Source organism: Neofelis nebulosa, chromosome 1, assembly GCF_028018385.1.
Source record: "Neofelis nebulosa isolate mNeoNeb1 chromosome 1, mNeoNeb1.pri, whole genome shotgun sequence".
Lineage (NCBI taxonomy): Eukaryota > Metazoa > Chordata > Mammalia > Carnivora > Felidae > Neofelis > Neofelis nebulosa.
The window spans coordinates 230,819,500-230,842,715 of record NC_080782.1 but is presented as its reverse complement, the minus strand read 5'-3'; the positions used below and the strand labels follow the sequence as shown (position 1 = coordinate 230,842,715).

At 40.6% G+C, this 23,216-nt stretch overlaps 1 long non-coding RNA gene across 1 annotated transcript in view; it reads left to right on the top strand.

The window, feature by feature from the left end:
• The window catches only part of LOC131487236 (uncharacterized), a 141,019-nt gene that overhangs the window by 5,644 nt on the left and 112,159 nt on the right, over nt 1-23,216 (top strand). The window contains exon 2 of the long non-coding RNA XR_009249674.1: nt 7,593-7,742. This is a non-coding gene — a long non-coding RNA (uncharacterized LOC131487236). The remainder of the gene's footprint in view (nt 1-7,592; nt 7,743-23,216) is intronic.

Sequence of the window (23,216 nt, the reverse complement as noted above, 5' to 3'; positions counted from 1 at the left end):
TAATAAAGTTGGAAATAAAAGAGAGAATAACTTTTGGATTGAGTGGTGTAAGTACTGGAAAGAGAATGTGTTGAGGGCATCTTTGAATGTTTGAACAAGACAGCTAAGGATGCTCCAGGAACTTGATTTATTGTTTGTTTCTTCCTTCTCCTTTGATTCGTTGGTAGATATTCAAGATTTTTGAAGAAAATTCTTACTGGCTGTATAATTTTATTTAATTATTATTGTATCTTCAGTCATAAGCTATGAGAATGACTTATCAGATCACAAAGCTAGCATTCAGTATTTTTATGAGCTAAACTCTTGACAAGGTATTATTTGAATAGACGAATCATTTTTTTAAGTTGATAAAAAGAACTGTCTTCTCAAAGAAATTGTTTTCAATCTCAGGGCAGTGTATCAATCTGACAAATTAACAAAACACATCAAATAGCATAACACTGGAGATTTAGAAGCATCAATTCTATCTTCACAGCAAATTGCCCGAAGAGTTTTGGTGATCTTTAATTTAAGAACTCAGTATATTCTGTTATCTGTTACTGACCTTGACTGAAGATTCAATCAAAAATAAACTTTCCATCTTAATTTTGTGAAGTAATTTTAAGGATAGTTCAGAAGGGCCTAATAGCAAAATGAAGTGGACTCATTTATCTAAATAAATCAGCTCCTGACTTCTCCCATGTCTGAACTACCATTTTTATAAATAAATAGAAGATGTTGTCTGCTCATTTCACGTTATCTGTTTGTCATTTTTCATTGTCTATGATAGCTCTTTGCTGGTTAGAGGCATAGTTTAGCTCCTTTGAATCAAAGTCTGCCTTAGATGCAGTGGCTCCCTTGCATACTTGGGCACTTAGAAATAATTTATCAATTATAATTATGGGTAACCTTTAAAAAATATGTAATATATGTGTTTCCAGATAATTCACAGCATATGTTTGGTTGCCAGTGTTTTTGTAACATTAGGATGTTAACCTGATGTTGCAAAAGTCCTCTTCTCCAAGATACAAAATTGTTTTCAATGCTCTGAGTGCTTATTAAGTATCTTCTGTGCACTTAGCATTGTACATATTGAGGATGGAAACCCATGGAATATTTTTAGTAATTGCTTAGAGAAGATTTTCAGTCTCGTTTAGGAGGCACATCCATATAAATGGAAGCAAAGAGGTAAATGGTTCAAGTCAATATATGTTCAAATGCCAAATTGTACGACCTAAACAATGCACCAAGCAGATCAGAAGAAGGGAAAGCTTGAATTCAAGTAATCTATGAGGGCTACTTGGAGAAAGTGTGTCTTGTAGGATGCTGAGCAATGAGCCTAAGACATAGTAACAGATGTAATGAATATCGAATGAATGAATGGACTAGGAATAGGGAGGAATTGTGGGAAGGGCATAAGCAACAGGGGTGGGGGGGTTTCCTTCAGACTTTCAATGTTAGTTGGATATCAGTATATGGATTTCTACTCCCCTGGGATCTTTATCCCCGCCCCCCCCCCCCCCCCCGCAAATGATTGCTCTGTCTGCTCTCTTACCTTATTTCCAACAAATTCATAAGCCTCTTACCTCTTGCCCAAAAGGTCTCCATGTATTCCCTTGTGTATAGTGGTTTACCTTTTGACAGTCACTTCCATGCACACTCCCCTCATGTCACAGGGACTGAACTTCTAAAAAGCTATGAGTACCCAGTGCTATAGAGAAGGAAATTGGAACTCACAGATGTAAGGAAACCAGCTGGGAAATACATGCAGTGACTATGCCTACAGTTCTCAAATTATGATTTTTTTATTGGAAGATCACTGAAAAAAGAAGTAGCTGCCATGAAATAAGTTTAGGAGGGGCTGCAGGCTCTCACCTTTGTAGATTTTATTAAGCACATTACCATAATACAATCTCTGAGAAGCTCTGTCATAAAAAAAAACCTGTTAAATTTTTTTAATGTGGCATTTCCCCTAATTTATGGCCACAATCTTTTTGTCTCATTACCAATTATCAGTGTTTCCCAGATCATCTGAGTATATATTTCATCTTTCTTTATCCCTGAACATGGCTCTAGAACCTATTCAAATCCTAGTCTCCACCCTCCTCTCCTACCATTTTTTAAAATTATAGCCACTTCTGTCTTAAAAATGTTCCTCCCATATGCTCATTTATCTGACTCTTTTTCCAGGATATTATGTGTTGAATTGTGTCCTCCTCAAAATTCATATGTTGAAGTCCTAACCTCTAGCACCTCAGAATGTAAGCTTATTAGAAAATAAGGTTGTTGTGAATGTCATTAGTTATGTTAAGATGAGGTCATACTGGAGTTGGGTGGGCCACTAATCCTAATATGACTGGTGTCCTTATATAAATGCACACACACAAGGAGAGTGCCGAGTGAAGCTGAAAACATTGACTGTGGTGATGCATCTACAAACCAAGAAACACCATCAGTGTCAGCAAATCACCAGAAGCTAAAAAAGAGGCATGGAATAGATTCTAGATTCTCCCTCATAGCCTGCAGAAGGAGCCAACCCTGCCAATACTTTGATCTCAGACTTCTGGCCTCCAGAACTGTGGGACAATAAATTTTTGTTGTTTAAGCCACTTAGTAGTAGGTACTTAGAGCAGCCTGAGGGTCCTATACACAGCATATCCTACACTCACTTCTCCAGAGAAGAACTTCTCTCCCTTTCCATTCCTCCACTTGTAACTGCTGGATTTCCCAGAGCTCAGCACAAATGTCACCTCTTCAGCAACACTTCCCTTGACTTCCCCAGCAAAATGAATTGCCCTCCACCCTGGACTTCCACAGCACTTGGTTTGTTTCACCATTGGTTTGTAAACCCCTTGGAAACAGTCTTATTCCTCTTTGTATTCACAGCACTTAACAGAATGATGGTCACCCTTAGTTAGGTGCTCAATAAATGTGTGTTTGAATGAACAGCTGAATGACGAATGGATCCCTGGTGTTTTTGCTCTTGACTTATTATGTGTCACAAAGCGGTAGAGTGGCGGTCATGCTGGCCCTCTGAGATGCTACAAATAGCTTTCGACAGAGGAAGTCAAAGTGTAGGATAAAGTGGTCATTAGCATCTCTTGACAACCCTTTGCTAGAGGCTCAGATGAGATCAGCGTGTTATGAGCACATTGTGATGTGGTCCTTACTGCAGATGCCATTAGATCAAAGCACACTGGCTCCCACCATATTCATAGGCTTCAACATATTGATGCCTAGGGGGATAGAAGTGCATATTGCAGAGCAAATTCTTCACGGTTTTAATTGGAACATTCAGAACTCTTAATACCTGCGATGGTTCTAGTGTGAGATGTAGGAGTTTTTAATTAGCACCTTTACTATGGGTTTATTTCCTTCCCTCCAAAAGAAAAAAATTGTTGATTTCATTGTTACTTGAAAGGAAATTTATAAAATTGTGTTTATGTAATAATTGAGTTAAGAGTTATAATTGTTAATGTATCAGAAATGGATTTCTGATTAGAATGATGAACACTTCTGTGTAACTGCTTCTTGTTATTTCACTCTGGTGTTCATGCCTATTGTATCTTTGAAAAGCATATTTTGCCAGGGTTATATTGTGAATTTGCAAACAAAAAGCACTCATTTCTCTTTAGAAAACTAAATTTTACTCCCAGGGTAACTGACTGTCGAGGTGTGCCCAGGATGGTCCAGGTTCCCAGCATCCCAGGAAGTCCAGCATCCCAGGAAACCCTCAGGGATGGGTCGCCTTGGATAAATGATCATTCCATTTGCACCCCGAATCCTGGATTTCTATAGTTTGGCGATGCTACAGTTTCCATTCAAGAATATTTTTGAGTACTTACATTGCACTACTTACCCTGAGAGACAGATAAAATGCAGACTTTACCTTTACGCTCCAAGCCTAGTGAGCATAGTGCAGCCTTATGTGCCGAAAGTAGCAAGTGATCACACAATTGGGCCTAGAAGGAACGAGCTTTCTGACTGCTGAACAGGTCATGAGGCACCATTTAAAATTGACTTTGAAGGATATACAAACTTTCAAAAAGCAAATATTTACTGTATGGGAGAAAATAGAAACAAATATTGCTTTTGTTTTGGGGATATAATTTTTAATTAATTAATTCAGTTTTTCCATCATCAGGTTCTGAACCAAAAATCAGTAAAATTAATGGATAAAATGCCTTTGCTTACTATCTATTCTTTTTAAAAATTTTTAACTATGGTAAAAAAACAGAGAGCATTTTTCATCTTAAACATTTTTTATGAAATGCTTATGTTTGAGAGAGAGACAAAGAGCAAGAGCTGAGGAGGGTCACAGAGGGAGACACAGAATCCGAAGCAGGACCCAGGCTCTGAGCTGTCAGCACAGAGCCCGACACGGGGCTCAAATCCACCAACCAGGAGATCGTGAGCTGAGCTTCAGTTGGACGCTCAACCAACTGAGTCACCGAAGTGCCTGCATCTTAAACATTTTTAAGTGTGCGTTTCAGTGGCATTAAGTACATTCACATTGTTGGGCAACCACCACCATTGTCCATCCACAGAGCTCTCTGTGCCCCTTAAACAATAATTCTTTATCTCCCCTCCTTCCAGCTTCTGGCAGCCACCTTCTGTTTATGAATTTGGTGACTCTAGGTACCTCTTATAAATGGATCATAGAGTATTTGTCCTTTGTGATTGGCTTATTTCAGGAAGCCCAGTGTTCTCCACGTTCATCTATGTGGTAGTGTGTGCCCTAAATTTCCTTCCTATTTAAGGCCGAATAATATTCCATTGTATGTATCTATGCCCCATTTTGTTTATCCATTCATCTGGTGCTTTTCACAATAGCCAAATGTAGAAACAGCTCAAATGACATAATTTTGATTATCAACCTTATAATTAGTAAGTGACTAACAATACGGAATGCACCAGTGTCTAAGGTATTATCTCTCCAGTAGTGCACTTCACGATGCTGAGGCTGTTTCTCTGTTGCTGGCTGGCTCCTATGAGCCCTGCCCATAGGGGCGTTAGAGCGCGCAGCAAGGCTGGAGGAGGGGAGACAACCTCCCTTATTTACTCCCCATCGAACTCCTCACTTGCTTGTTCTCCTGGCCTCTTTCTTCATCCTGGCGTTGCTGTTCACTTGGAGCAGAAGTTGAATTCATTTTGCCATTTTCCTGTCACAAACAAAACCAGCTTCCTGTGCCGTCTCAGGGACATGGGACACAGAAAGCTAGCATCCTTCTCCTCAGTGGTCTGGGCCGAGCCCCAGGGACGTTCCCTGGGGTCAGCGCCCCCAGCAGCCACTGATTCTTGCCTCCTCTCAGATTCTTTTGACAGGGGCCTCTTCCAAGCATCTCAGATGATAGGTGTCTCCTTTAAGTTGTGTTCCTCCAGCCCCAGGGGGCAGTATGTGCTTCCTGCAGTTGTGACTCCCTAGATATCTTGAGGTTCTCACTGTGCATTTTAAGTTACCAAGTTCACAGTTCTTGAAACGCTCTCTGTTGAAATAAGCAGCCTGTTTCTGTCTCCTGCAGAACCCCAACGACGCATTGTGCAGGCTGGTCCACCTTTTCCTCCAGCTTTTATTTTCATGCTCTCCTAATTCCATTTGCTTTTGTGTTCAGGTGGTGTGTGAGTTTCCACGGCTCTGGCCACATTTCATATCATTTTAATTTATTTCTCTGACATGTTGAACAGTATCACTGTGGCAGTTTCCCACTTAAGTTTCAAGTTAATGTTTGATACCTTCTCTAGAGGAGCGCAGCTCCTCTCCTAGGGCTGGAAAGTCTTCTGGAATGCCAAGTGTAGATCCACCAAGCTAATTCTGTTAAAGAGGTTCCTTTTGGAGAGCCTTTGATTGACCATAAGGATAGGGTCCAATGTGTTCCCTTAGGGACATTTAATAACGCTGGCTTTTTATGGTGCTTTTTTTTTAATGTTTATTTATTTTTGAGAGAGAGAGAAAGAGAGACAGAGCGCAAGTGAGGGAGGGGCAGAGAGAGGGAAACACAGAATCTGAAGCAGGCTCCAGGCTCCTAGCCATCAGCACAGAGCCCGACGTGAGGCTCAAACCCACAAACTGTGAGATAGTGACCTGGGCGGAAGTCAGACACTTAGCCGACTGAGCCACCCAGGCGCCCCTGTGGTGCTTCTTAAAAAACGTTTATTTATTGGGGCGCCTAGGTGGCTCAGTCGGTTGGGTGCCTGACTTCGACTCAGGTCGTGATCTCACGGTTTGTGAGTTTGAGCCCTGCGTCGGGTTCTGTACTGACAGCTCGGAGCCTGGATCCTGCTTTGGATTCTCTGTCTCCTTCTGTCTCTGCCCCTACCCTGCTTGTGCTCTGTCTCTCTCTGTCTCTCAAAAATAAATAAATGTAAAAAAATTTTTTTAATGTTTATTTATTTATTTTGAGAGCAAGAGTGAGAGTGAGAGAATCTCAAGCAGGCTCTCAACCCAGAGCCCAACACAGGGCCCAGGTTATGAGATCATAACCTGAGCCGATATCAAGAGCCAGACGCTCAAGCACTCAGCCACCCAGGTACACCTATGGTGCTTTTATTATTATTATTATTATTATTATTATTATCACTTTTATTATTTTTGTGCAAACATATCAGAATTCTCTTAAAATGGGACCGTTTATACACCTGTGCATGTTTCTTTATGTGCCTACTACCGGGCATTTGAGAATGATCCTAGTAAAAACTTTTCCCTGGACTATACTCTGTTCCAGGCACTTTTCTTAAGGTTTTTGTATATATTATTAATGTATTCTCCAACTCAATATACATTATCCCCATTTAATAGAAGGTGAATGAGGCTCAGAGAGGACTTAAATTTGAATATATCTAACTAGAGCCAGAATAATTGTCATGGACTGAGGCCTTGTTCCAATCTCTGCTTCCTAAGCAGCACATGTGACATCAAGTAATTGGTTCTGATATTAAGGTTTACTAAATAAACAAATTGTCAATAAGGTTTGTGTAAAAAAATCACAAGATTTATGGAGAAAAGTTTACATACTCACATATATGTATACATACATACATATCATATATATAGCAAAAATTGTGTGTGTGTGTGTGTGTGTGTGTGTACGTTTTCAGCATGTTAGGCCCCTCAACTTGGCTGTATGACCTTGACCGGGACAGTTCATTCTCTTTATGTGAGTTATCTCATCTGTAAAATGGGGATAATAATATCTGCCTCTCTGGGTTTTGTGAGGATTAACTGAATTAATCTTTGTAAAGTTGCTGTCACAGGGCCTGGCACATAGTCAACAAATGCCAGCTCTGTCCCCTTCACTTCAGGCTATCAAGGTGTAAAACACAATGGAATATTGTGTGTGATTGCATGCCATAAGCTGTAAAGATCTATACAAATCAGCATGTTCTTATTATAAAGCTGCATTATTAGTTGAGTCAAAAATGCAAGAAATTAATTGTTCTGACAACAATGAAATGTGACTTTCAATTATTCCGGATGATGAAGAAAAGGTTTAAATGGATGATCTAAAACAAAGGACTGTTAGTTAACAGAATACGCAAATTAGACTGCATTATATTGATATGTTATTGTCAATTTCAACTCTGATAACTGCCAATTAACATACGGTTGTTTCCAGGGAGAAAACAATAGAGAAGAGTGAGCGGAGAGATGAAGTCTCCTCACCCTGAAAACTCCTTGTCTTTGCCCAGAGGTGACTTCTCAGTTCCTTAGACTGAGGCGTCTGGAGTCTGTCCTGACTGTCAATATTCTCTGGCCACCTTCCCAGGTAAGGGTTTTCAGCCTAACTCACAGTTGGCTGGCCATTCTAACCAAATGTTTTGATACAGCATGGTGTGCTGACCTGTTTGCTCTCTGTTCCCTTCTCTTGCTTTCCCCAGTTCTGCCCTTTATCACAGGAAACAACTTTCCCCAGGCTCCCATGCTCCTGGCTTCCAGGTAGTTTTGGCCGGTGGGAGGCATTGGCCAGAGTCTGAATGGTGGGAGGAGGAGAGAAATGAGAATACTTCTTCCCATTTCGCTGCCTTGGGTGGCACCTCTATAGCTAGTCTCTCCATGGCTCCAACTCCTACTGGTAGCATCTGTCTCTAAGGTCCCAAACTGCCACCCTCTCCTGCTTCCTGCAGGTAGCCTGCTCTTGGAATCTGGGAACACTGCCCCTGCTTTGGTCCCTCCAGCCTTAAGGGATGTGGTCATTTCTTGAGGTTGCTGTTTCTAGTTTCCTCACAGGCCCCTGTTTGCCTTCTCCACTCTTCATCACCTTTGTAAATAATCCCTTGTTTTGGTTTCCCTACGTTAAAGGACACGGAGAAGATTTTGTGTTCTGACTGGACCCTGTGCAGTGTATGTGAGGAGATCATGGGATAGATCCCTTGTACTGGTGGGAAGTGGACTAGTGGGGGAGAGCATTTCGTTCCCAAACCAGCTCTCACGGCACCTTCTTCACTTTGACCTTCGCAGGAGCCCATTCTCCTCCCAGCTCCAGGAGACATCAAGTCCCTTCTTTCTGGGTGGATATGGAATAAATATGTCCTTTCATTTTTAAAAATCCTGAACAGGTGGCTGTGCTACACAAGCAGCAGAAGGCTGAGTATTAATAACAGAATTAGTGAAATAATCACGTTAAACTTACCACATAATGAGTCCTCCATGTATTAATGATATACAGAAATATCACCCTCCTGCTCTGGGGATTGGTCGTGGATACGACTGGTCACAAATGGCTGCTGGCTAGCTGACACTGTTTCTATCACTTTCACGGCTCCTAGCCAATATTTCCCAGGTTTTCTTTTGTCTTAGTCTCTGTTCGTTTTTTGGCCATTGTAAACAGCATCAATGTTTATACTTTTTCCATAATTCACTGTCTGTTTTCATTTTTACTATAGACAAATACTCATCGAGTATACTATTCTGGCACTGACATCGCGTCTGGTGTTTCCATTCCTTCTTCCCTGCCCATAAGCACAAAAAGAAGGGCACTCAGGTGGCACCTGCGTGGCTCAGTGGGTTAAGCATCCGACTTTGGTTCACGTCATGATCTCACAGTTTGAGAGTTCAAGCCCTGCATCAGGTTCTGTTTTGACAACTCAGAGCCTGGAATCTACTTTGGATTATGTCTCCCTCTCTCTCTCTGCCCTCCCCCATTCGCACTCTGTCTCTCTCTCTTTCTCTCAAAAATAAATAAACATTAACCAAAAAAAAAAAAAAGAAAGAAAGAAAGAAGGGCACTGGGGCACAGAGCAGCAGCTAATGCAGTGGTGGTGCTAATGCTTCGGCAGGGCAGAGGAAAAGCCACCAAAAGGGCTATTGATATCACAGATATTATCTCATTTAATTTTCACAACAGCCTGCAAAGCAGATAATAGTAGTATCTCTATTTTAAACTTAGTCACTAAGAGGTTAAGTAATTTGCCCACAGTCATACAACCTGTAAATTGTGGGACTTAAATAACAACCCAAATTTGTCTGACCCCAATACAAGATGTTCTTGATTTCTGTAGGAAAAACAGCGGGTAAAAGGTGACAACTTTAGATAAAAGATAACTTCCAGATGAAAGGAAATACTCTTTCCCTTTTATTGTCTCTGCCCAATATCCTCCTCAGGCCTTACTCTCCCAGGTGACTCAACAGCAATGGCACAACTCGGCTCCTGAAAGCAGATGGCTAACATCCATCTTTATCCACGATTACTTTCTCCAATAAAGTAGAGGTTGCATAATAATATCCTCTGAGGTAGAAGGCAGTTCTCTATGAGCTGGATCCAATTGTACACTCTCGGTGGCATAGACAACTGTATTTCCACTTTTCTCCCCTTGTCCTTTTCAGAAGCAGTCTAGCACGGAGTGGGGGAGCTGTCAGCAGACCCACGCTGTTCAGCTATTCTCGGAATTCATTATTGAAGTCAGACTCTTTCCTCCCTCCTATTCAGAAACTTGCCTGCTAGCACTAAAGAGGAGAAGGTGGAGTGCTCTGAATCCCTTCAATTACTTGTTTCTGGGTGAACATGGTTCAGGGAATGTTAATGGTACTTTCTCTAAATACCTTTTACAAGCAAGAGACAGCACCAACAAAAGTCTGAATTCCAGACCTTAGGGGCTCCAGTCAGGCTTGCCAAAATGTAAATTCAAAAGACACCCTCCCCTAATACCTGCAAAGCTATCCCCTAGTACCGGGATTTCAACTCTATTTTCCAAAAAGACTTTTCCCAAGCGAAAAGAGTTTTCTTTATTGATTTGTCTTTCTCTCACCTATTTTTTTCAAATTACTTCTGCAACATTCTAAAACACCTATGTGATGAAAATCCTGTTCTCTGTGTTTACAGTTATTTTTCTTCTCCAGTCCATTAATAAAATGAATTAAAAAAGACAAAATTATGTTTTTGGGGGGAGTCAGTTGGTGAAGGAGTTCTTGAACTACATTTATCCCCATTTCCATGTTTAACTGCTGAATATATTTTTTGGAATCTAGTTATACTCCTGTTCTCAATGCTCAAAATTTAAATTTGTAGAATTATAGACAGAGACTCTCTCTGAGAGATATGAATAGATATGAAATAGATATGAATAGATATGAAAACTAGGATGGAAACTATCTTTCTTGGGGAGGAGAGAGGTAAGCCAGTTAACTTTACCTCTTCCTTATCATTTCTTCCTCCACTTATACCCCTTTTGGTCCCTTTCCACATGTATTCCCCTCCCCTGCTCACATTCTTCAAGAACATTATCCATAAATGTCTTTTAAAAAGGAATAACGGCATAGCACCAAATCTGTCATTACTGGTTACTAAATTGTACATCTTCAAATATGATTTCACAAACTACTTGTGAGATTGTACAAATGAAAGTAGTCTTTTGTTAAGACAAAGATTAAATCATCAATATATGTCAAACTTTAAGAGTTAAGCTACCACTTATATAACTCATAGAAAATCTTTGTAAAATATGGATATGAAACTGAGTTTAAGACAAAGGAATAGTTAGGCTTCACCAAATATTTCTCTGTGTTTCAAAATGTGCTGTGACTCCTGAAGAACTGACTCTCTTTGAGGTATTGTTCCCATATATTGTCCTGGGAAGAATATTCTCTACTGTCTTAATTGTTAGTAAATGAACATTTCCTGGATAAAGAACAGGAGAAAATGTCCCTAAGAGCTAGCTGTTCCCCATGAAGTTAGTGCCTTACTTCTGCAGGTTAATCATCTATTTGAATATAGCAATGGGAGTCCGCCCACCAGGCTCATTTTTTATAGGCTTTTCACATAGACTGAGTCCAAGTCTTGGTTCTGTGCCCCTATCTAGTCTCCTGCATGTGGTATCTTTCACCAGCAGAGCCAGCAGACCAATAGGGGCTTCCTACTGTAGTCATACTAGGTCTGGAATGAGCCTGTGAGAATTGGAACTAATTGGAATTTAGATGTAGGCAGAACTGTTTGGTAGCAACCTTCACCTTTAGGTGCCTTCCTTCTTCACATTTTATAAACCCAGGGTATCAGATCGTAGAATTTATCTTCCCTGTTTTTAACTTTTCCAGGTAGTATTCTTCTCTCTAAACAATCCAAATGCATTCAACCTATGGAACCACAACTTAAGGCCCTTCTAAGGAATCAATGGAGTAAATTGGGTCAGAGGATTAATAACAATCAATGCATTGCTGCTTGCAAATAGCACAATTTTATTTTAATTTGATTCATTTAAACAAATATCTATTGGCATGTAACAAGTACCAGGCACTGTATTAAGTTTGGGTATATAGTAAAGGAAGATACAACCCCTGACCTCACAGATCTGGAGTTAGAAGTGGCCATGATACTTGAAATACAGGCAGTATTATAAGAGCTTTGATAAGGGACACTGGCTAGTGTAGTGGACCCAGATTTATAGATGTAAGAGGGCTTCCCAAAGACAATGTCTTCTGAGACCTGAAAAGTGGTCCATTAGTCAAGCGTAGGAGGGGCCCAAGAAGGAAGAGTGGTTCTCTCTGAAGGAAAGGGAGCACACAGTGCATGGGGGGGGGGGGGGGTGGTGGTGAAGAGAATTTGGTGCTGCTGCAAAGCAGAGTGGGAAGGGCAGAGTGGTGAAAGCAGAGGAAAACAGGAGCCTTCCTACTTCCTGCATTAACCAAAGGAACTCTTTTAATGGTAGATGTAAGACCTAGTGATGGCCAGCAGGAGGCACCTTTTAGGAGAGGTCAATCTTTCATGGTCTCCCAACCTAAAGCTTGTGACTCCTTGCTGTACCTACATAATGGACAGCCCTACCGTAGACATTCTGAGGGCTGTTTAGTTATCACATGTGTGCATCTCTTGGCCTTGATGTGAATAGGTCCCAACACAAATAGCAAGAGAAGGCTTCTCAGGTCATAGGTAACTTTCCTAGACATGTGTAATTCTGATTCTTCTCCTGAACCTAGAGATGACACTGATCTGTCCTTTCTACAGCTCCTCAGAAAGAAGCTGCATCACTCACAGCAGCCCTGGCTTTGCTTCCATATTCTGAACAAAGCAGCCCCACCCACCATTCACAGCTGAATGGTTCTGAGCAGTGCAGCTGGTAGAAGGAAAGCTGTCTATGGGTTGACTTTGTTGTAGCGTGGCTCAAAAAATGAGCTGGTAAAATCACATCTTTGCTTCCTATAATCTGTACTAGGAAATGGAGAGACTGAGCTAGTTACTAGTGAAATGAACAATGAAAATATGCTACACGGTCGAGTCTGGATTACTGTAAGACCAATTCAGTACAAGTCAAAGCTTAGTCGCAGTTCTGGTGAGGATCAAATAAGTCAATGCATGTTTAATTCTTAGTGCCTGACACAGGGAATATGCTCAATGAGGATTAGTATTACTAATTTTGTATCTTGATGCTGACAACATGGCCAGAAAAAGCTTTTTGGCAGAGAGGCATGTGGAGTAAGCAAATGCACAGAGAGAAGCTGAAATGGCATGAGGGAGAGGCCAGGCCCAGGCCTGGTACCATTTTAGTTTCAATTGCAAATCACATGCATCCCTTATATAGATGCCCTGTCCCTTGAGGTAACTGGGGAGAGATTCTGTTCTTTTACAGCTAAATAAACCCAACTAATTAACTTCATAGTTCACAGAATGAATTAGGCAAAATGAGTTGCTGTTCCTAAACTGAGTTGTAGCATTTGGGCGCATGATCTCATGTCAGAATGATGAACTGTTGTTAAATCCTAAAGCTCTAGAGCATTCTTTTCACCCAAGTGTATGTTTATCAATGAATTTAATAACCCCCCTTGCTACACAGGTGAGCTGATACTATTTGGCCCATGGATTTTCACAGATTCTGCCCTGTAAAATCTTGGGATAATGAACTAACTGAAAAATTTTCCACACAGGCCAATTTTGATACAAGTCCCTTTGGCAGCCCAGTTCCAGGAGAGGCAAAAGAAATGTCTGATGACATATGGGTCTAGCCAAGACACTAACAAAAGGGTAAACCATTTGAAACTTCCAATTAAAGAGGAATAAAGTAAGCAGGAAAAATAGGAATGATCCTAACACCATGAAATGCTTCATTATGAATTGACATAAAAATAATGTTCTTAAACCTGAAATAAAGATTATGTTCTCAAATGAGATGGTGGAACAGGGTAAGCAACTCCCTTGACGTAGAAGAAGTACAGCACCAGAAGAGGAGGGCCGGGTAAATAGGGGAATAATTGAGACTTATGTATCAGTCAATATCATCTGCCCCAGCCTTGAAATCAAGAATTATGCTTTTGAGCAAAGCAATCAGTCTTTTAATATTGGAATTCTGTCTTCCTTCTCAGGTTTACTTCATTCAAATCACCATGCTGTAGTTAAACTTTACATTGTTTCATAAGGATGCTTCTGTTTTCTTGTGGCTGGTGGTTATCATTTTAAAAGGATTGACCTGTTGAAAGAGTTCAGGGTGGGTTTGTTATCACAGATCCTTAAAGATGGGCTTTAAGCATCTGGATGGTTAAGCATCCGACTCTTGATTTTGGCTCAGGTCATGATCTGGCATGTTTCGTGAGATTGAGCCCTGTGTTGGGCTCTGCGCTGACAGCATGGAGCCTGCTTGGGATTCTCTCTGTGCCTCTCCCCCGCTCCCTCTCTCCTTCTCTCACTCTCTCTGTCTCAAATAAACATTAAAAACAAAGATGGGCTTCCTTGGTTGCACACATAGTACAGCCATTACTCTTTTATGGTGAAGGTTCTCCTGTGAAACTTTTCAAACATTCACAGAGGAAGAGAGGCTAGAGCAATGATCTCCCAGTTATCCAGTGCGTGACTTCAATCTTTAATAACATTTTGCCAACATTTTTTTTATCTATCTCCCAGCTTATTGATTGATTTGTTTGTGCTTGATTGAGTATTATAAGCAAATCCCAGACATCTCATTCCACTCACAGATACCTTGTTATGCATAACAGACATCAAATATTATATTAATTTTTTAAAAAAGAACAGAAAGATGGGGTACCTGGGTGGTTCACTCAGTGTCTGACTTTGGCTCAGGTCACGATCTCATGGTTGGTGAGTTTGAGCCCCACATCAGGCTCTGCACTGACAGTATGGAGTCTGCTTGGGTTTCTGTCTCCTTCTCTCCCTCTGCCCCTCTCCCACTTGCTCTCTAGCTCTCTGAAAGAAAGAAAGAAAGAAAGAAAGAAAGAAAGAAAGAAAGAAAGAAAGAACAGGAAGGGAAACTTGAAAAATATTGGCCTCCACCATTGCTTTCCAGGTATCCAAATTCACCCCTCCTTCAAGGCCCCAATTCAATTTTACTAGGCCCCCTCTCAAAAGAGAGTGCCTCATCTGATCTACACATCCGGGAATTCATTTTCTGCTGTCTTACATGTAGCATGTCCTTGATTGACTTGATATAATGTTAAATTGTCTATTTGTATTTAACTTCCCAAGAATTTATGTTGTGTGCCAAAGAAGAACTAGGCAGAAATGAAGGATAAAGGAAACACTCACATTTAGACTCAAGGAAGTCCTAACCAACTGAGCCACCCAGGTGCCCCTCAATTGAGATTCTTGTATTTTACTTGTTTTCTGAGTCTCAGTTTCTACAGTTGCCAAAAAGAAGGAATTGGCCCTGTAATACTGCAAGCTACCCACATTTTTACTCACATTGTAATTTGTACTTATTCTAATTTTTAAATATGGGATTCATGCTGCATGAATATATTTCAGCAAGATCAGAAGCATTGCCTATGATTTTTCAATCCAATAAAATAGCATAAATCTCACACACACACACACACACACACACACACACACACATTCCTGTGAGGATTGAATTAGATAATGAATGTGAAATGTCTGGTTCACAGCAGACTACGATGAATGGTACCTATTATTATTAGCTTGTGACCATCTGCCTGGGAGAAGAGCCTGTCTTACAGAACTCGTTTCTTTCCTCACAGAGCTTAGTTAGCCCTGTGATTTACACACAACTGGGATAAGCCCAATTAATATTTGGGTCATTGATTTGCTGATACACCAGGTAGAATGATGTTTATATAGTAGGAAAAAAATTAAACTTGCAATAGAGAATTTTCACAGTATCTGGAGAGAAGTTTTGATATGCTTTGGAGTCACAGGTAAAAGGACAAAATAGGATGTGTCTTGAGATTCAGGTATGAATCCTATTCTAGCCACACACAAACAGGGGATTTTGAAACTTGCCTTGGGCAATATAAAAGTAACCTCAAGGAGATAACTCAGCACAAGGTTATTACGTTCTGATTTATCTTTCTCCAATCTCTTCCTCAAAATATGAAAAAATCACTGTTTCCGATTCTGTGTCTCCCTCTCTCTCTGCCCCTCTCCTGTTCATGCTCTGTCTCTCTCTGTCCCAAAAATAAATAAAAAACGTTGAAAAAAAAAATTAAAAAAAAAAAAAGGGGCGCCTGGGTGGCGCAGTCGGTTAAGCGTCCGACTTCAGCCAGGTCACGATCTCGCGGTCCGTGAGTTCGAGCCCCGCGTCAGGCTCTGGGCTGATGGCTCGGAGCCTGGAGCCTGTTTCCGATTCTGTGTCTCCCTCTCTCTCTGCCCCTCCCCTGTTCATGCTCTGTCTCTCTCTGTCCCAAAAATAAATAAAAAACGTTGAAAAAAAAATTAAAAAAAAAATATGAAAAAATCTGCTAGACAATTTAACAGGACACATGGACAACCTCACCTAAGCCCTGTGATCTGTTAATCCTCCCTGAAACCAGCTAGCAATTTCTAAGTCCTGTTTCTTTGGATTCTTCTAGTTCTGGCATAAACATCTTGCAAAGACCTGTGAAACAGACCAAAAATGATAGGATCCCTCTGGTCAATGTGTTTTGCATACACTAGCATGGTCTAGGGAATGTATGACCACAGCCTCAAAGAGCCAGGCAAGGTTGTTATGTTTCTAACACAAGTCCACAACTAAGGACAATAGAAGCATGTTTTATTGGTAGAAAATCTCTAGTGCTTTGACTCTCCATCTACTTTATCTTCTCCCAGAAACCTGTTTCTTCCAGTGCTGCCGGGAGGGGCCTTTGAGATTCTTCTGGGGAGTGGAAGGCCAGAGTTGCCAGGCTGGCGGCAAATTGCAGTATTATTAAGTGTAGTATTATTAAGCAGGTATTAGTTGAGGTTGGCAAAACCTCTCTCACTTCCTCTGCTCCCTTGCCTGTCAATATTTATTGATTCTCCATAGTGTCCAGAGCTGTCTTTAAGTCCTCATTTTTCTTCCTCCTCAGCCTCCTCCTTGTAACAGAGTCAACTCTGGGTTGAAAAATGGGAAGACATGACCCTGGATCCCCTTCCCCTCCAAAGCAAGGACATTTGACTACATGTGATCATGTTTTTTAAGTGTGTGTTTGAACTACCCATTTGCCCACTGTAGGCAGAGTATTTGGAGAACAAAGAAGTGTGAGGGCCTGTCAGAAAATGGTCCTCAGCCTGAAGTCTGTCATGGCTATTACCTTGAAAATAAGGGAAATCAGATGGATGAAAGCTCAATCTTTGAGCATCTCTTCAAAGAAGCAGGCTTTCTTGATCTGTACAGTGTCTGGAATTACGCTGGGGCCTCAGTAAGCATCAGGGAAACACGGTGAGCACGGAGAGGTGAGGTGAGTGAACCTTCTGTGCAGACACAGGTGAGAGTAGGTCGAGATGAACCAGGGAGTAGGCCATTTCCTGACATGACTCACTGCCCAGCTCTGCTCCCCTGCTACCCTTACTCACTGCAGTAATGGTGGTTTCTAAGGAGACTATTGAGGGCTGGACAGCAGGGGGTCGTGTAGATACTCTGTTCACGCGGTCGTGGATCTGGTTGTGTAGTGATCCCCATATCTGGCCGTGGTCATGGGGGAGGGGGATCCCTGTAAAAACCTTTATTTCTTTAAATTGCATTAGAGAGAGAAATACTTTTATAAAAAGAAATATTTCGTAAGGTTATTCACAGACACCAGCTAGCAATGAGGTCCTTTGCCCACAGTAAGCAACTGATTCATGTTCTGGCCCCAGAACTGTGCTGAGCACAAGATACATTCAGACTGGGGTAGGGAGGCAGAGGAAGAATGCAGGAGTGAAATATAGAAAAAAAAAACAATGAAGGCTATTCCAAAAGAAAATGTGGGTCTATGGCATATTATTACGTAATAATGGCTCACATGTTTAGTGCTTACTTACTATGTGGCAGATGTTGAAAATAACAAGCTCAATAAGCTCGGTCCCTTCTTTTCCAGAACTAGTGGGTCTGGTGAGGGTGGAGGGGGCAACCTTCGCAGACAGCAAGTCTTCTGCTCCTCATAGCAAACCCAGGTAGTAGGGAGGGCAGGTACACCCAAAGTGAGACCTGTTGTGTAATATCACACAGATAGCACTTATGGGTGCCTTTCTACTCTACCACACTGCTCCGAATCTAAATTAGTCACATAAAACAGTATAAAGGGTCCCATGCAACTTTATCCATTGAATGAGTGGATTTAAAAATAATTATAATACTGTTTGCCAGTGAAGAGTTGCTGCCAAAATACTTCACAAGTTTCTTCCCTTAATGAGTGAACGATTTCCCTTGCATATATATTTCAACATATGACAGGTTCAAAATACTTTATCATAGGGAATGGAAAGAAAATATGAACCTAGCCAGTGTCAAAATTATCATAAGTTCTGACCTAGTGGATTTTAAATTTTAATGAGCTTTATTAGGTATTTTGTTCCCTTAATATTTTATGCCACTGACTTTTCATCAAAAGGGCATGGAAACATTGTATATTGTTAAAGGGTAAGAAAATTCTGAGGAACTAATTTTCCATTTAACCTTAAGTTCAATCGACTTAAGTCTTTGCAAAGGAAGAGCATAAATTCTACCATTACAATCAAACTTTCATGGATTCAGAATTTTTAAGAAAGTCTAAAGTAACCTGATAACCTTAAAATAAATCTTGCTGAGAAAAAGTAGTTTTTTTCTGAGGCTACTTTTAAACAAGACTTGATATTACAGTTGTATCAATGAATATTTGAAAATACTGACTTGTTATATTTGTTCCTTGGCATTTTCCTCAGAATATTGATGTTACCCCCTTATTGAGCAACTCTATTATGTGTTCATAGGATGTTCTTTTTTTTTTTTAAGTTTATTCATTTATTTTGAGAGAGACAGAGACAGTGCAAGTGGGGGGGGGCAGAGAGAGGGAGGGAGAAAGAATCCCAAGCAGGCTCCATGCTGCCAGAGCTGAGCCTGATGTGGGGCTTAAACTCACGAAACCTCGAGATCATGACCTGAGCTTAAACCAAGAGGTGAATGCTTAACCCACTGAGCCACTCAGGCACCCCAAATATTCTTAAACCTTCTGGAGGCCTGGGAGGTAGCAGTAATAAGTTTCTGAATTAGATTACTTTTTCTTTTCTCCCTTCCTTCATTCCTTCCTTACTTCTACCCCTCCTCTCATGAATAAGCATTTTTTGAGCCCCAGAGTTGACCACATATTTAGTCTTCTATATTTACCCCAGGTTTCTTTGAAAGATACAAATAAAAATGGTATCACAAGGTGCTGCTAAGGGGTCAAGGCAGAGAGGATCCTCTATAAATGAAAAGGAGGAAAAGGAGGTGCAGAGAAACATGACATCAAGTGCTTCATCTTTTTGCAAGTGTTACCAAATTAGGAGGTAAGGAATCAAGCATTTACAAGACCCTAAAGGGGTATCTATTCTCAGGGATATGACAGGATTGGGGAGAAAAGAGGCAGATGAAACTCAAATACACCTCTTCAACATACTTATGTTTTAAAATTGCATTTCAGCTAGCAATGTTTGGGGTTAAGTGTGGTTTTGCTGAGAAATAAAAATGGACCACGGTAGGCCAAGAGAAGGCATAAAACCACCGGAGCTTCTCAGAGCTAGGGCTAGGCTTTCAAGGTGAGGGTAAAGGAGAGGAGAACATGTGTGATGTTCATTTTGGCATTCTTCTGCCTACTCCAGAGTAGGGAAAGATGAAGCAAGTGAGGGCCAAGGACCAATTCGAGACCAAAAGACATTCATTTTATTTCTATTAGAAACATAAGGATAGAGGATGGTTGACTTAAGAGAGTTCATGTGAAAATGAAGAAGATGGGATCTTAATCTTCCTATGCTCTTGACATGGTGCTGGATACACACCTTCTGTGCATCCAGGAAACTCATAACTGGCATAACAAACACGTAAACAACCAAAGTTAACGCCAAGTGCTATGGGAACAGAAAAAGGAGACGTGTTCTCTTAAGGAAAATTGGAGTTCATGAAAGATTGATAGATTTTGGAGTATGGTTTGAACTAGGAAATAGTATGGATGGTTTTACCATTAAGAGAAAAACATGAGATGAACAGTTATCAGGCACTTTGATAGGTCAGAGTTGTGAAAACATACAGTTTTCAGGAAAAATGAACAGGTATAATTAAAAATATAGGTTGTAGTGAGAGATTACAGTAAGGTGGTGAGAGAAGAATGGAAACCAGACTATGAGATGTCTTGAAGGAAACTGGCAATGGGCAATAGAGAGCCACTGATTTTTTGGGGCTGTGGGTGAGAGGAGGATAGGCTGTGAGGGCCCACCATCAAATCTTTATTTTAGATAACCTTTTACAGGAGTGTGAAAGATGATGTGTGACAGAACTCCTGTTTTTGAATTCTAGCTTCCTGTTGTAGGTTGGTTTCTGGGAAGCAGCCTCTGAGATGGAGATTTGTAGGCAAAAAGTTTATTATCCTTAGGATCTACACCAGTGGGAAATCAGGATTAGGCTGAGAGTGGAGTTGCCATCATAACAAAGGCCTCAGGTTATTCCAGATGGAGCCCCAGAGTTGGGATGCCTGTTAAGAATTACATCAAACTGGGCAAATGAGGTCAGGCCTTATCCCCATATCAAGTGGTCATTGGATAAAGAAGAAGGTGTAGCCTTGGTCAGGTAAGATCAGTCTTCAATGGGGAGAACATCGCTGGCTGCAAGCTATCAGTTGTCAACACTCTCAGCAATTGGTGGAATGAGTTTCAGTTCAACCCTCATCCCCAGTCCTTCTAATTTCCAGAAAATGGCTCCACCACTTACTCCATTAATCATGCCAAAGCCTAGGGACTTCCTTGGGTTCCCTCTTTCCTTTATACTTCACATCCATTCCATCAGTAAATCCTATCAGCTCTTCCTTTAAGGTGTTCATCTATTTACAGTCAGCATACATTAATCTTAGCTTATGTTCCCTCATCTACCACTGGGACTGATACAATAGACTCTACTGTGGTCTCCCTGCTTCCACCCTTGTTTGCTTGCAATCGCCTCTCTACACAGTATTGCATCAATGCCTGAAAATTAGTGAACGCTCAATACATATTAAGTGAAATGAATGAATGACCTCAGAAGATAGTGATCTCTTTAGCTACAGAGGGACTATTCTGGTGAAATGGAGAGTTTTTGGCTCCTGGGTAATCTAAGAAAAAAAGGAAAAGAAGAAATAAACGTTGAATATTAAGGAATATCTTGAAAGGTAAAATCCTATAAATGTCAACACGTGTCAAACTCATGTCAAAAAGTTTAATTTATTAATTAATGAGAGACCTAGTAAGACATTACAACTAGTTCAAAGGTCAGTTCAAAGTTTACACAGGTATACCAGCAATAAATAATGCTGAAACAAATTTATAAACACTTATAAAATTGGCTTATAAAAGCAGGGGGGAGGAAACCAATTTTATTTTCACCTTTTTATTTGTATCACTATGGAGAAGAATCATTTCCATTGCTAACCTAAAGATATATACAATAGGTTAAAGACTGAAAGTTGTGGGGACCCCATAAAATCAGCTGACCTGTGCGTAGACACCTAGTTTTTCATCAAAGATACCTAGCAATCTTTTTAATTCATTTTAAAGCCTCATATATTTTTTCCTTTCATGGGGAAGAAGAAAGAAAGCAAAAGAAAAAAAAACAAAAGGGAACTTTTTTGGACCTTTTTTTGTGTAATGCCTGTTTCCCTGGAGAAATTATTTAAAAAATTTTTAAATTTTTATCTATTTTTGAGAGAGAAAGAGAGACAGAGAGTGAGCAGGGGAGGTGCAGAGAGAGAGGGAGATACAGAATCTGAAGCAGGCTCCAGGCTCTGAGCTGCCAGCACAGAGCCCGATGCAGGGCTCAAACTCACAAACTGTGAGATCATGACCTGAGCCGAAGTCGAACGCTCAACTGACTGAGCCACCCAGGTGCCCCACCCCCCCTGGAGAAATTATTAATATCAAGCTTTTAACTCTCAAAATTTTTTGGAAGGTATACAGTTACCCTATCTGGAATTCACTGTGATTTCACTACTATTCACTTAAAACCACTTGAGGTACACAACAAAAAGATTGAGTTGGGACAGAGCTATGGTGTGAAGGATTAGCAAGATGTCAATTAGTACTATAAACCTAAGTGGCAGCAAGTCAGTGATGTGAGTTTTGAAACAGGCAGACTATGGAGCAGCCATAGCTACTCTAGGTTGTCTCTTGAGTGAGAGACATGATTCATCTGTCTGACTGGATTTAGTCAGTCTCTGATTTCACTGGTCATAGGACCTTTTAATAGTGGGTGGTAGTCAAAGGTTTGGACAGCTTCACCTTTTCAAACATGGAGGATTTCGTGTTTTCTAGGAACACTCCAAAGCAATGAGTCCATACTTATTGTAAGTATGTCTGGAAGAGGCAGAAGAGGGGTGAAAGGGCAGAGCATTAGTATCTTATAGCCACAATATTCTATATTCATTTCCCAAGCCGGACAAGCTGAATGAATATCTAAATGACTGAATTTGCTTTTGATTGTTTGTTTTCAAAATGTTTTGACCTTCTTTGGTGTTTCTGCAGACTCTGACAGTTACAGGAATCTCTCTCACTCCCTTCTCTTTCCTCTGATTTACACTTTGGAGGGTTTTCAAGTTCTATCACCTCTGCCTTCTCCTTTGTGGCATCATGCTGGGACCAGAAAGCTTAATCACACTTGTAGAGTTTTCCCTGAAATCTCACAAAATAGAAAGTGTTTTTCTATAAGTCATGGAGGATTTGCTTATTCTTTTCTCTTTTTCAAACTAAGAAGTCACATTGTGAACCATAAACAGAACTCATTCCCAGAGGGATTAAGGCTAATCTTAGAATCAACTATTTATGAACTATCTACAAATGGAACCACACTTGAATCCATTCTATGAACAATAGTGTGAACAAATGCAAACATAGCTACTAAAAAGTTTGCCAACTGCAGGCTCTAATCAAAGTCTCTTTCATTCTGAGAAGCAAGTGAGGACCTTGTAAAAGGGGTCAGCTCATCATTTGGAAGTACCCTTTGAAATGTAAAGTCAAAGTAGAAGTCTTAATGTGGAAGTGGACTTGAGTGTTGGCTTCAAGTATCAGAGTATTCTGGCTGAGCCTCTGATTTGTATGTGATGAGAATCCCCCTTAGAAATGTTTTTGAATCATTGACATTTACAAAGCAAGTCATTTTTCAGAGAGGGCCGATCCTTAAAGTAAGTTCTTGAATACCAAAGGAAAACAACCAAGGCAGCACCAACTCAGGCATCCAAGACTCACCTTCTCAAATGGGAAGGTTCATGCCACAAGCATTTTGCAAAAGATTTCTCTAAATGGTAATAGTGGTGACTAACATTTGCCTTGCCCTTTATGGCTTGCAAAGTGCTTTCAACCCAAGATGTCGTTTCAGGAGCTCTCAGTGTGGATCTTAACAACATCACCTTGGGGAAGTGGAAACAAGGCTCAGCA